The 12724-nt window shown below is 47.4% G+C and overlaps 1 pseudogene; it reads right to left on the reverse strand.

Annotated features, from left to right (window-relative positions):
* Window positions 1–4149: 4149 nt before the first annotated feature.
* On the reverse strand, window positions 4150–8666 carry LOC135503865 (transcription factor SOX-7-like; annotated as a pseudogene).
* Window positions 8667–12724: the final 4058 nt, after the last annotated feature.

A 12724-nucleotide genomic window follows, 5' to 3' on the forward strand; every position in this document is an offset into this window, starting at 1 on the left:
GACCCATAGAGAACAGGGCAACACTGTCGACCAGGACCCATAGAAAACAGGGCAACACTGTCGACCAGGACCCATAGAGAACAGGGCAACACTGTCTACCAGGACCCATAGAGAACAGGGCAACACTGTCGACCAGGACCCATAGAAAACAGGGCAACACTGTCTACCAGGACCCATAGAGAACAGGGCAACACTGTCGACCAGGATCCATACAGAACAGGGCAAAACTGTCGACCAGGACCCATAGAGAACAGGGCAACACTGTCGACCAGGACCCATAGAGAACGGGGCAACACTGTCGACCAGGACCCATAGAGAACAGGGCAACACTGTCGACCAGGACCCATAGAGAACAGGGCAACACTGTCGACCAGGACCCATAGAGAACAGGGCAACACTGTCTACCAGGACCCATAGAGAACAGGGCAACACTGTCGACCAGGACGCATAGAGAACAGGGCAACACAGTCGACCAGGACCCATAGAGAACGGGGCAACACTGTCTACCAGGACCCATAGAGAACGGGGCAACACTGTCTACCAGGACCCATAGAGAACAGGGCAACACTGTCGACCAGGGCCCATAGAAAACAGGGCAACACTGTCTACCAGGACCCATAGAGAACAGGGCAACACTGTCGACCAGGATCCATACAGAACAGGGCAACACTGTCGACCAGGACCCATAGAGAACAGGGCAACACTGTCGACCAGGACCCATAGAGAACGGGGCAACACTGTCTACCAGGACCCATAGAGAACAGGGCAACACTGTCGACCAGGACGCATAGAGAACAGGGCAACACAGTCGACCAGGACCCATAGAGAACGGGGCAACACTGTCTACCAGGACCCATAGAGAACGGGGCAACACTGTCTACCAGGACCCATAGAGAACAGGGCAACACTGTCGACCAGGACCCATAGAAAACAGGGCAACACTGTCTACCAGGACCCATAGAGAACAGGGCAACACTGTCGACCAGGATCCATACAGAACAGGGCAAAACTGTCGACCAGGACCCATAGAGAACAGGGCAACACTGTCGACCAGGACCCATAGAGAACGGGGCAACACTGTCTACCAGGACCCATAGAGAACAGGGCAACACTGTCGACCAGGACCCATAGAGAACGGGGCAACACTGTCTACCAGGACCCATAGAGAACAGGGCAACACTGTCGACCAGGACCCATAGAGAACGGGGCAGCACTGTCTACCAGGACCCATAGAGAACAGGGCAACACTGTCGACCAGGACCCATAGAGAACGGGGCAACACTGTCGACCAGGACCCATAGAGAACAGGGCAACACTGTCGACCAGGACCCATAGAGAACAGGGCAACACTGTCGACCAGGACCCATAGAGAACGGGGCAACACTGTCTACCAGGACCCATAGAGAACAGGGCAACACTGTCGACCAGGACGCATAGAGAACAGGGCAACACAGTCGACCAGGACCCATAGAGAACGGGGCAACACTGTCTACCAGGACCCAAAGAGAACGGGGCAACACTGTCTACCAGGACCCATAGAGAACAGGGCAACACTGTCGACCAGGACCCATAGAAAACAGGGCAACACTGTCTACCAGGACCCATAGAGAACAGGGCAACACTGTCGACCAGGATCCATACAGAACAGGGCAAAACTGTCGACCAGGACCCATAGAGAACAGGGCAACACTGTCGACCAGGACCCATAGAGAACGGGGCAACACTGTCTACCAGGACCCATAGAGAACGGGGCAACACTGTCTACCAGGACCCATAGAGAACAGGGCAACACTGTCGACCAGGACCCATAGAGAACGGGGCAACACTGTCTACCAGGACCCATAGAGAACAGGGCAACACTGTCGACCAGGACACATAGAGAACGGGGCAACACTGTCTACCAGGACCCATAGAGAACAGGGCAACACTGTCGACCAGGACCCATAGAGAACAGGGCAACACTGTCTACCAGGACCCATAGAGAACAGGGCAACACTGTCGACCAGGACACATAGAGAACGGGGCAACACTGTCTACCAGGACCCATAGAGAACAGGGCAACACTGTCGACCAGGACCCATAGAGAACGGGGCAACACTGTCTACCAGGACCCATAGAGAACAGGGCAACACTGTCGACCAGGACGCATAGAGAACAGGGCAACACTGTCGACCAGGACCCATAGAGAACAGGGCAACACTGTCGACCAGGACGCATAGAGAACAGGGCAACACTGTCGACCAGGACGCATAGAGAACAGGGCAACACTGTCGACCAGGACGCATAGAGAACGGGGCAACACTGTCGACCAGGACGCATAGAGAACAGGGCAACACTGTCGACCAGGACGCATAGAGAACAGGGCAACACTGTCGACCAGGACGCATAGAGAACGGGGCAACACTGTCGACCAGGACGCATAGGGAACAGGACAACACTGTCGACCAGGACGCACAGAGAACAGGGCAACACTGTCGACCAGGACGCATAGAGAACAGGGCAACACTGTTGACCAGGACGCATAGGGAACAGGGCAACACTGTCGACCAGGACGCATAGAGAACAGGACAACACTGTCGACCAGGACGCATAGAGAACGGGGCAACACTGTCGAGCAGGACGCATAGGGAACAGGACAACACTGTCGACCAGGACGCATAGGGAACGGGGCAACACTGTCGACCAGGATGCATAGAGAACGGGTCAACACTGTCGACCAGGACGCATAGAGAACAGGGCAACACTGTCGACCAGGACGCATAGGGAACGGGGCAACACTGTCGACCAGGACGCATAGAGAACAGGGCAACACTGTCGACCAGGACGCATAGGGAACGGGGCAACACTGTCGACCAGGACGCATAGGGAACGGGGCAACACTGTCGACCAGGACGCATAGGGAACGGGGCAACACTGTCGACCAGGACGCATAGAGAACAGGGCAACACTGTCGACCAGGACCCATAGAGAACAGGGCAACACTGTCGACCAGGACGCATAGAGAACAGGGCAACACTGTCGACCAGGACGCATAGAGAACAGGGCAACACTGTCGACCAGGACGCATAGAGAACGGGGCAACACTGTCGACCAGGACGCATAGAGAACAGGGCAACACTATCGACCAGGACGCATAGAGAACAGGGCAACACTGTCGACCAGGACGCATAGAGAACGGGGCAACACTGTCGACCAGGACGCATAGGGAACAGGACAACACTGTCGACCAGGACGCATAGAGAACAGGGCAACACTGTCGACCAAGACGCATAGAGAACAGGACAACACTGTCGACCAGGACGCATAGGGAACAGGGCAACACTGTCGACCAGGACGCATAGAGAACAGGGCAACACTGTCGACCAGGACGCATAGGGAACAGGACAACACTGTCGACCAGGACACATAGGGAACAGGGCAACACTGTCGACCAGGACCCATAGAGAACAGGGCAACACTGTCGACCAGGACACATAGGGAACAGGGCAACACTGTCGACCAGGACCCATAGAGAACAGGGCAACACTGTCGACCAGGACCCATAGAGAACAGGGCAACACTGTCGACCAGGACACATAGGGAACAGGGTGCAATTTGGAACTCAGCCGTTTGCGTTCTGTTGTTTCATTCTTGTTAGAATTGTTTTCGTTCAGTCAGCGATTTGGGGGAAAAACAGGTTCATGCGCCAAAGTAATATACTGTCTGTCTGTCTGTCTGTCTGTCTGTCTGTCTGTCTGTCTGTCTGTCTGTCTGTCTGTCTGTCTCTGTCTCTGTCTCTGTCTGTCTGTCTGTCTGTCTGTCTGTCTGTCTGTCTGTCTGTCTGTCTGTCTGTCTGTCTGTCTGTCTGTCTGTCTGTGTCTGTCTGTCTGTCTCTGTCTGTCTGTCTGTCTGTCTGTCTGTCTGTCTGTCTGTCTGTCTGTCTGTCTGTCTGTCTGAGATTCAAAGTGACAACAACATGTTGTGTCAACCACAAAACACTCTGATTAGATTGAAGTGAATTATCACCACTAGCATGTCTAATGTAGACTAGAATAACCTAAAAATACTACCACAAGCATGCCTAATGTATACTAGACTTGAATAACCTAAAAATAACACCGGAACTAAAATGTGAAATCTGAACCTAACTGAAGAACAGGAAATCAAAAATCCTTAGAAATAACTTTATTTATTTTTTGTAAAAATTATTTAAAACGCAATATATTCATTTAACAAAAAGCCCTCTTCAAATAAAGAAACAACAACCGAAGTATAACATTGAGAAAAAAATGTCTATGTGTCAACGCAGTGTTGTATTTACAATGAAACACTCCTTGAAATAATGCTATTGATTTAAGTGCAGAGCTGTTGTGTTTGTTTTATTCCTAACTTTAAAAAAATAACAAAAAATAAAATGTTTTTCTTTTAACCAAAAGTAGTTTTTACCTTTTTACCAACGTGGTTCTTTAAGAGGCATTCTGGGATTCAAACAACAAGAAAGTGGTCAACCGGCTATGTATCATTAATGTAAATGTCCTAAAATGGACATCCTAAATCCCAGATTCCCCTTTTTTATGTGTGGTGACGGAAATGAAAATATAAACAAGTGTTTTGATGTAAATAAAACAAATTAAAACCTTAAAAACAAACAAAAATTGAAAAACAAAGTCTCCTAGTCTCCTAACATTGCAGACCTCATAAATTCACATTGTACAGAAACAATAATCCTAGTCTTTCATTTGTAAAATATATATCGCATTAGAAAGATTTGGAACATTGTGGTCTTCCTATACGTATGTTTGTGACCCAGTGCAAATAAAACAGTTTTTCATCAAAATATTTCAATAAAAATCTACACAAATAAAACAAACAACATGAAATAAGGAATACTGTATAAACAAAATGGCAATAACAAAAAATGAAAAGTTTATCATTATAATTGTTCTGCCTGTCTGGACAGTAAGTAGCAGAGCTCAGTAGTCTTTAGTGGTCTGCCGTGGTCTGTTGTAGACCATAATGCATTGTAGTAATCCTACCCCGAAAGTCCTTAAAGGTCAACTGCAGACCAGGGTCAAGTACATCAATCCAATGCTTTCAAAAATGAATTTTCTTTGTACATGTTCTTTTTAGGTGTACTTAATTTAGTGTTTGCACTTTTGTGGTCTATTCCATAGTGCAAATTACACCAAGTCCCACTCCAGTATTACAGTATGTTAAACATACTGTATTTTACCAACAGGTCTCGTAGGCTGCCCACGACCATACCAGACTCTGGCACACAGCCAATGACTAACAGCAGTCAGGAAGGTGTCTACCCAGTGATACAGGTACCGTAGTAGACAGCACTACTAGCATCAGCGAGAGCAGAGATGAGAGGACTACTCTGGCTCTCCTCACAGATCCTCCCTGGTGGTTTAGAGAGGGGTGCGTTGGTATACCCCTCCAGAGCTTTCGACACGGGGACACTACCATACCCCTCCATGGATTTAGAAACGGGAATGAGGTTACTCCCATACCCCTCCATGCGAGTCCGGTTAGCACTGAGGTACTGGTCAAACTCATTGCGGTCCACTTCTGTCCAGAACTCTACTGACGTCAGGCCTACGTGGTTGGACCCAGTCTGATCTATGGAGTCCAGGGCCTGAGGTTTAGGGTTGGAGGTGGGGACCAGCGAGGAAGAGGAGGATTCGGGAGGGGAGAGAGCTGCCCCAGGTGAGAGGCCTGGGGGGTGTCTGGTCCAGCGTTATTGTACAGGTAACTATAGTAACCAGAGGACACAGAGGAGACAGAGGAACTACTGGTGGACTGGTGGGGATTGACTGGCTCAGACAGGCTTATCGAGGAGCCCTGGGGGTAAGAGTAAGGACTGGGAGAGTTCGTAGGCTCTGCAACCTGGCTGAGGCCTTTCTCCTGGGGAGGACGACAGAGCAGGGAGCCCCTCTGGCTCTGGTTAAGATGGTGATTATGACCCCTTTGCCCCTGACCGTGACTATGACCCTGACTATGACCCTGACTGTGACCCTGACTTTGCCCCTGACCCTGACTATGACTATGACCCTGACCCTGACCATGACCCTGACCCTGACCCTGACTATGACCCTGACCCTGACTATGACCCTGACTTTGCCCCTGACCCTGACTATGACCCTGACTTTGCCCCTGACCCTGACTATGACCCTGACTATGACCCTGACTTTGCCCCTGACCCTGACTATGCCCCTGACCCTGACCATGACCCTGACCCTGACTTTGCCCCTGACCCTGACCCTGACCCTGACCCTGACTATGCCCCTGACCCTGACCATGACCCTGACCCTGACTATGACCCTGACTGTGGCTGTGAGGATGGCTATGGGTGTCATGGCGATGGCTGTTATAGTGGTGGTGATGGGGGTAGTTACTCCAGGTTCCATGTAGCTCCACGTCCTCCTGCATGTGAGGGGGAAAGAACACCCCTCCGTCCCCACCCCCCTCCTCCATCAAATCCAGAGGGGACATCTCCGGTGTGGGCAGTCCGTAGCTCAGTGTGTCCCCAGTGTGGAGGTCCCTGAAGTGGCCTAGTGGAGGCAGAAGGTGGTGTGGATGAGGATGTCCATAACCGTTCAGAGGGTGTCCATAGCCCTCCACTACCCCAGGAACCCCTGACCCTCCCTGGGCTAGGCTGTGGAGCAGTAGCCCCGGTTCCACCCGTTTGAGCTTTTTGGCCTGTTTCTTGCGACGGGGGCGGTACTTGTAGTTGGGGTGGTCCGTCAGGTGTTGGAGGCGGAGTCTCTCGGCCTCCTCAACGAAGGGACGCTTGTCCAGAGTAGTCAGGGCCTTCCATGACTGGCCTAAAGATAATAACACACACACACATATATATATATATATATATACATTGTTGTCAACAATACAATTATTACCAGCGGTAGCACAATCAGCATCATATAATCAACATTACCAACGTTATCAACATGATTGGCATCATACATTTAGCTAAGATCAGTTGTGGACATCCAACCATAAACTGGGTGGTTCGAACCCTGAATGCTGATTGGCTGACAGCTGTGGTATATCAGGCCGTATACCACAGGTTTGACAAAACATTTATTTATACTGCTCTAATTACGTTGGTAAATCAGTTTATAATAGCAATAAGGCTCCTAGGGGGTTTGTGGTATATGGCCAATATACAACAGCTAAGGGCTGTGTCCAGGGACTCCGCGTTGTGTCGTGCCTAAGAACAGTCCTTGACCGTGGTATATTGGCCATATACCACAAACCCCTAGTGTATAAATTGCATAAACATAATCTGTGCAGCTCTAAAACTTATTCTGGGTTGAGTATTTCTTTTATTTTTTAAAATATTGTAGATGCTAAGTGATGCTGTTGCATAATGAAAGCCAAACTTAACTCAAAAATCAACTTCTTTACTCTCAGGGAAAAACTATGTGTATTTTTTAAGCAGTACTGCACATATTGAGCAATGAAACCATTTTACATGTGGTTTTGGCTTGAGCAAGATGTAGTACCAACAGTAACTAAAGTCCTACCAACAGAGTTGATTTCACTGATTCATTGTGGTTTGTGGACATTCACAACCCCATAAACCATCCTAAGAACACCACAGAAAAACATGCTTTAATATTTCACACAGTCATGAGTCTAAAAAACATCCAGAATACTGTGTGTGTGTGTGTGTGTGTGTGTGTGTGTGTGTGTGTGTGTGTGTGTGTGTGTGTGTGTGTGTGTGTGTGTGTGTGTGTGTGTGTGTGTGTGTGTGTGTGTGTGTGTGTGTGTGTGTATGTGTGGTGTGTGGTGTGTGAGTGTGTGTGTGTGTGTCATATCTTACCCAGCATCTTGCTGAGGACAGCATTGTGGAGGTCTGGGTTCTGAACGGCCAGTCGTTTCCTCTCGTCTTTAGCCCAAACCATGAAGGCGTTCATTGGCCGACGGATCCTTGACTCACCCCCTGCTTTCCCCTCAACGCTGCCCAGGGAAGGTGCTTCTGGGTGGGTCGAGTCAGGGCTTCCTGCCCCTGTCCCTGGTTCAGCTCCAGCCCCTATCCTGGCCTCTGTGCGGCCCCCAGCAGAGCCACGATCTCCAGATCCTCCATAAAGGGGGTCTGGTCGAAGGGTCCTAGCCCACGATCAGAGCCTGGGCTGGGGGAAGAGACCCATGGATGCCCCCCGGCTCCGTCCCGGCCTGGTGGAGAACTGGCCTCACGATAGTAACTAGACTCAGATATATTCATTCCAGCTTAAACAAACTCCTGTTTAGTTGTTGTTGTTGTTGTGTTAACTTCTGTCTGTGTTCTTTTGTGTTTCTCGACACAGACAACGAGGAAAAGGCTAAAGGTTTTAGAAAGCAACAGTGTTCAGAGAAACTGAAAGAGACGGAGGTAAGACAAGCAGAATGCCCAAAGCAAAGCATTGACCTCTGAAGGGTGTGGGACGGTTCAGTAGAAACCGAGAAGTCCTAAAGTTTCCGCGACTCTTTCTCTCCTCTCTCTCTTTCTCTCCTTCTCTCTCTCTTTCTCTCTCCTTCTCTCTCTCTTTCTCTCCTTCTCTCTCTCTTTCTCTCCTTCTCTCTCTCTTTCTGTCCTTCTCTCTCTCTTTCTCTCTCTCTCTTTCTCTCTCGGTTTTCCAGAACCTCTTGTAAAAGAGCGTGGTGTGCGTGTTTCTCCTCTGCTATCCTCCAGGACTGGACAGTTTGAAAGTTGTGGTGAGGCTTGATAAACCCGTGGTGTAAATATATACCCAGCCTAAACCAATCAGACGCCAGGGAGACTAGCAAGGCGAGCGGGAGGGGTCGGCAGTGGGAGAGTCTCCCCCCCCCTCCCCCTTGTCCTATCCGGCGCTCGCACAGAGAGATGTAATCTGAGAGGGCCATTGTTTCTGCACACACACACACACACACACACACACACACACACACACACAGCTTTCCCCAGCCACGCTGTGTGTCTCTGTCTCTCCCTACCTTCCTCTGCCTCCCGCCTCCTTCACCCAGAGTCTCTATCCAACCCCTCTGTCCCCCGCCCCCCCTCCCCTCTCCTCCCATCATCTGAGGCTGTGGCTGTGGTGAAAGGAGACCACACTCAAAGCCTTGCTCGTTAGCGGTGCAGCTTCTCTCTCTCTGTCTCTCTCTTAGACTTTCTTTTAGAGGCAGAAAACAGAGAAGAGAGCTGCACAGAGAAATACACTAAAACACACAAGATAGGGCACTAGCACCCAAAAGTAGTCACAAACATGAGGCAACACTCGAATCCCTCAACATGGTCTCATATTAGAACAAGTCAAAACTGTGACGTGTAACCCGTTGATTGCGAATTTGACATATTTCGTCCCCCTAATAAAAATAAAAAAAACATTAGAACAAGAGAACACAACTGTCCTCTGATGTTATCGAAAATAATTCAACAACTCATCACACAGACTTGTTGCAGCAACAAACGAAGTCATGCAATACCATCACAGAACGATTGTTGACAAATGTAAAAATCTAATAAAATCACATTTTATTTGTCACATACACATGGTTAGCAGATGTTAATGCGAGTGTAGCGAAATGCTTGTGCTTCTAGTTCCGACAATGCAGTAATAACCAACAAGTAATCTAACTAACAATTCCAAAACTACTGTCTTATACACAGTGTAAGGGGATAAAGAATATGTACATAAAGATATATGAATGAGTGATGGTACAGAGCAGCATAGGCAAGATACAGTAAATGGTATCGAGTACAGTATATACATATGAGATGAGTATGTAAACAAAGTGGCATAGTTAAAGTGGCTAGTGATACATGTATTACATAAGGATGCAGTCGATGATATAGAGTACAGTATATACGTATACATATGAGATGAATAATATAGGGTATGTAAACATTATATTAGGTAGCATTGTTTAAAGTGGCTAGTGATATATTTACATCCTTTCCCATCAATTCCCATTATTAAAGTGGCTGGAGTTGAGTCAGTGTCAGTGTGTTGGCAGCAGCCACTCAATGTTATTGGTGGCTGTTTAACAGTCTGATGGCCTTGAGATAGAAGCTGTTAATGGATGTTTTCCTCCTTGGTCCTTTATCCCCAGGATGTAAAGGACAAACCTAACGGAGAACATTTTGACATGTTATACATGTTATACACGGTAAGATGGGAACTCTTTCTCCGAGGACATGGCCGCTAAAACCACTTGTTTCTTAGAGCGAGAGTGTGGTTGTCCTATGGTTATTTTACAACCTTCCCACAACTTTCTAGGAATGGTGCAGGATAGTTGCTAGGCTTTGGAACATCCTTAGCACATTTTAAGGAATTTCACAACAAGCAAAAAAAAACATTATTTATTGGGGGGTATTTCATTACTTTAACGGAAAGTTGCCTAACAGGTCAAACATATTTAATTAATTAAAATGTTTGGTCATGTTGTAGGAACGTTCTCCAACTGGTTTGACATTGGGAATTTTCTCAAATAGTTCAGAGAACATAAAGAAACAAACTTCTGTGGTAATTTCCGTACTTCAGCAGAACGTTTCCAACAGGTTTCCTCATGATTCTATTTAAAGTAGTGTTCCTACATTGTCCCGAGAATGTTAAGAAAACTTTCCATTAAAAAAACACCCCAAAAATGTTTGTAATGTACAGTTTAACAGTCTAAGAATTGTATGTTATTTAAAAACATGTTCATATACTATTTAGCTTAACAATTAATTAATAATTAATAATTCTAGTAACAATCTGTAGATGTGATTTGGGATTATCCAAATCAAGTGAAGCACAAATTGAATTTACAGTGACAAGAAAAATAATGTGAACCCTTCGGAATTACTTGGACTTCTGCATAATTTCATATCATCCAAACCAACCTGCCCTCCAAATACACCTCTGCTGTCTTCAACCAGGATCACTGCCTCATTGCCTGCGTACTTAATGGGTCTGCGGTCAAATGAACACCCCTCATCACTGTTAAGCGCTCCCGAAAACACTTCAGCGAGCAGGCATTTCTAAATGACCTGGCCCGAGTATCCTGGAAGGATATTGACCTCATTCCGTCAGTAGAAGATGCCTGGTTATTCTATAAAAGTGCTTTCCTCACCATCTTAAATAAGCATTCCAAAAATGTAGAATCAGGAATAGAATTTACTCCAGATTGACTGCCCTTGACCAGCACAAAAACATCCTGCGGCGTAGGGGATTAGCATGGAATAGCCCCCGCAATATGCAACTTTTCAGGGAAATTAGGAACCAATATACACAGGCAGTTAGGAAAGCTAAGGCTAGCTTTTTCAAACAGAAATTTGCTTCCTGCAGCACAAACTCCAAAAAGTTCTGAGACACTGTAACGTCCATGGAGAAGAAGAGCATCTCCTCCCAGCTGCCCACTGATTTTAGGAAACACTGTCACCGCTGATAAATCCATTATAATTGAGAATTTCAAGAAGCATTTTTCTACAACTGGCCATGCTTTCAATCTGGCCATCCCTACCCTGGTCAACAGTCCTGCACACTCCACAGCAACTCGCTCAAGCCTCCCCCATTTCTCCTTCACCAAAATCCAGATAGCTGATGTTCTGAAATAGCTGCAAAATCGGGACCCCTACAAATCAGCTGGGCTAGACAATCTGGACACTCTCTTTCTAAAATCATCAGCCAAAATTGTTGCAACCCCTATTTACCAGTCTGTTCAACCTCTCTTTCGTGTCGTCTGAGATTCCCAAAGATTGGAAAGCTGCCGCGGTCATCACCCTCTTCAAAGGGGCAGACACTCCAGACTCAAACTGCTACAGACCTATATCTATCCTACCCTGCCTTTCTAAGGTCTTCGAAAGTTAACAAACAGATCACCGACCATGTCAAATCCCACCGGACCTTCTCCGCTATTCAATCTGGTTTCAGAGCTGGTCATGGGTGCACCTCAGCCACGCTCAAGGTCCTAAATGATATCATAACCGCTATCGATAACAGACAGTACTGTGCAGCTGTATTCATTGACCTGGCCAAGGCTTTCAACTCTGTCAATCACAACATTCTTATTGGCAGACTCAACAGCCTTGGTTTCTCAAATGACTGCCTCGCCTGGTTCACCAACTACTTCTCTGATAGAGTTCAGTGTGTCAAATCGAAGGGCCTGTTGTCCGCACCTCTGGCAGTCTCTATGGGGGTGCCACAGGGTTCAATTTTCGGGCCGACTCTTTTCTCTGTATATATCAATGATGTCGTTCTTGCTGCTGGTGATTCTCTGATCCACCTCTACGCAGACGACATCATTCTGTATACTTCTGGCCCTTCTTTGGACTCTGTGTTAACTCTCCTTCCGTGGCCTCACAATCCTCTTAAATGCAAGTAAAACTAAATGCATGCTCCTCAATCGATCGCTGCCCGCACCTGTCCGCCCGTCCAGCATCATCACTACTCTGGACGGTTCTGACTTAGAATATGTGGATAACTGCAAACACCTAGGTGTCTGGTTAGACTGTAAACTCTCCTTCCAGACTCACATCAAACATCTCCAGTCTAAAATTACATCTAGAATCTGCTTCCTATTTTGCAACAAAGCATCCTTCACTCATGCTAACAAACATACCCTCGTAAAACTAACCATCCTACCGATTCTCGACTTCAGCGATGTCATTTATAAAATAGCCTCCAACACTCTACTCAACAAATTGGATGCAGTCTATCACAGTGTCATCCGTTTTGTCACCAAAGCCAATGATTGGAACAAACTTCAAAAATCTCTGAAGATGGAGACTCATTTGTCC

This window comes from Oncorhynchus masou, chromosome 18, assembly GCF_036934945.1.
Source record: "Oncorhynchus masou masou isolate Uvic2021 chromosome 18, UVic_Omas_1.1, whole genome shotgun sequence".
NCBI classification, from domain to species: domain Eukaryota; kingdom Metazoa; phylum Chordata; class Actinopteri; order Salmoniformes; family Salmonidae; genus Oncorhynchus; species Oncorhynchus masou.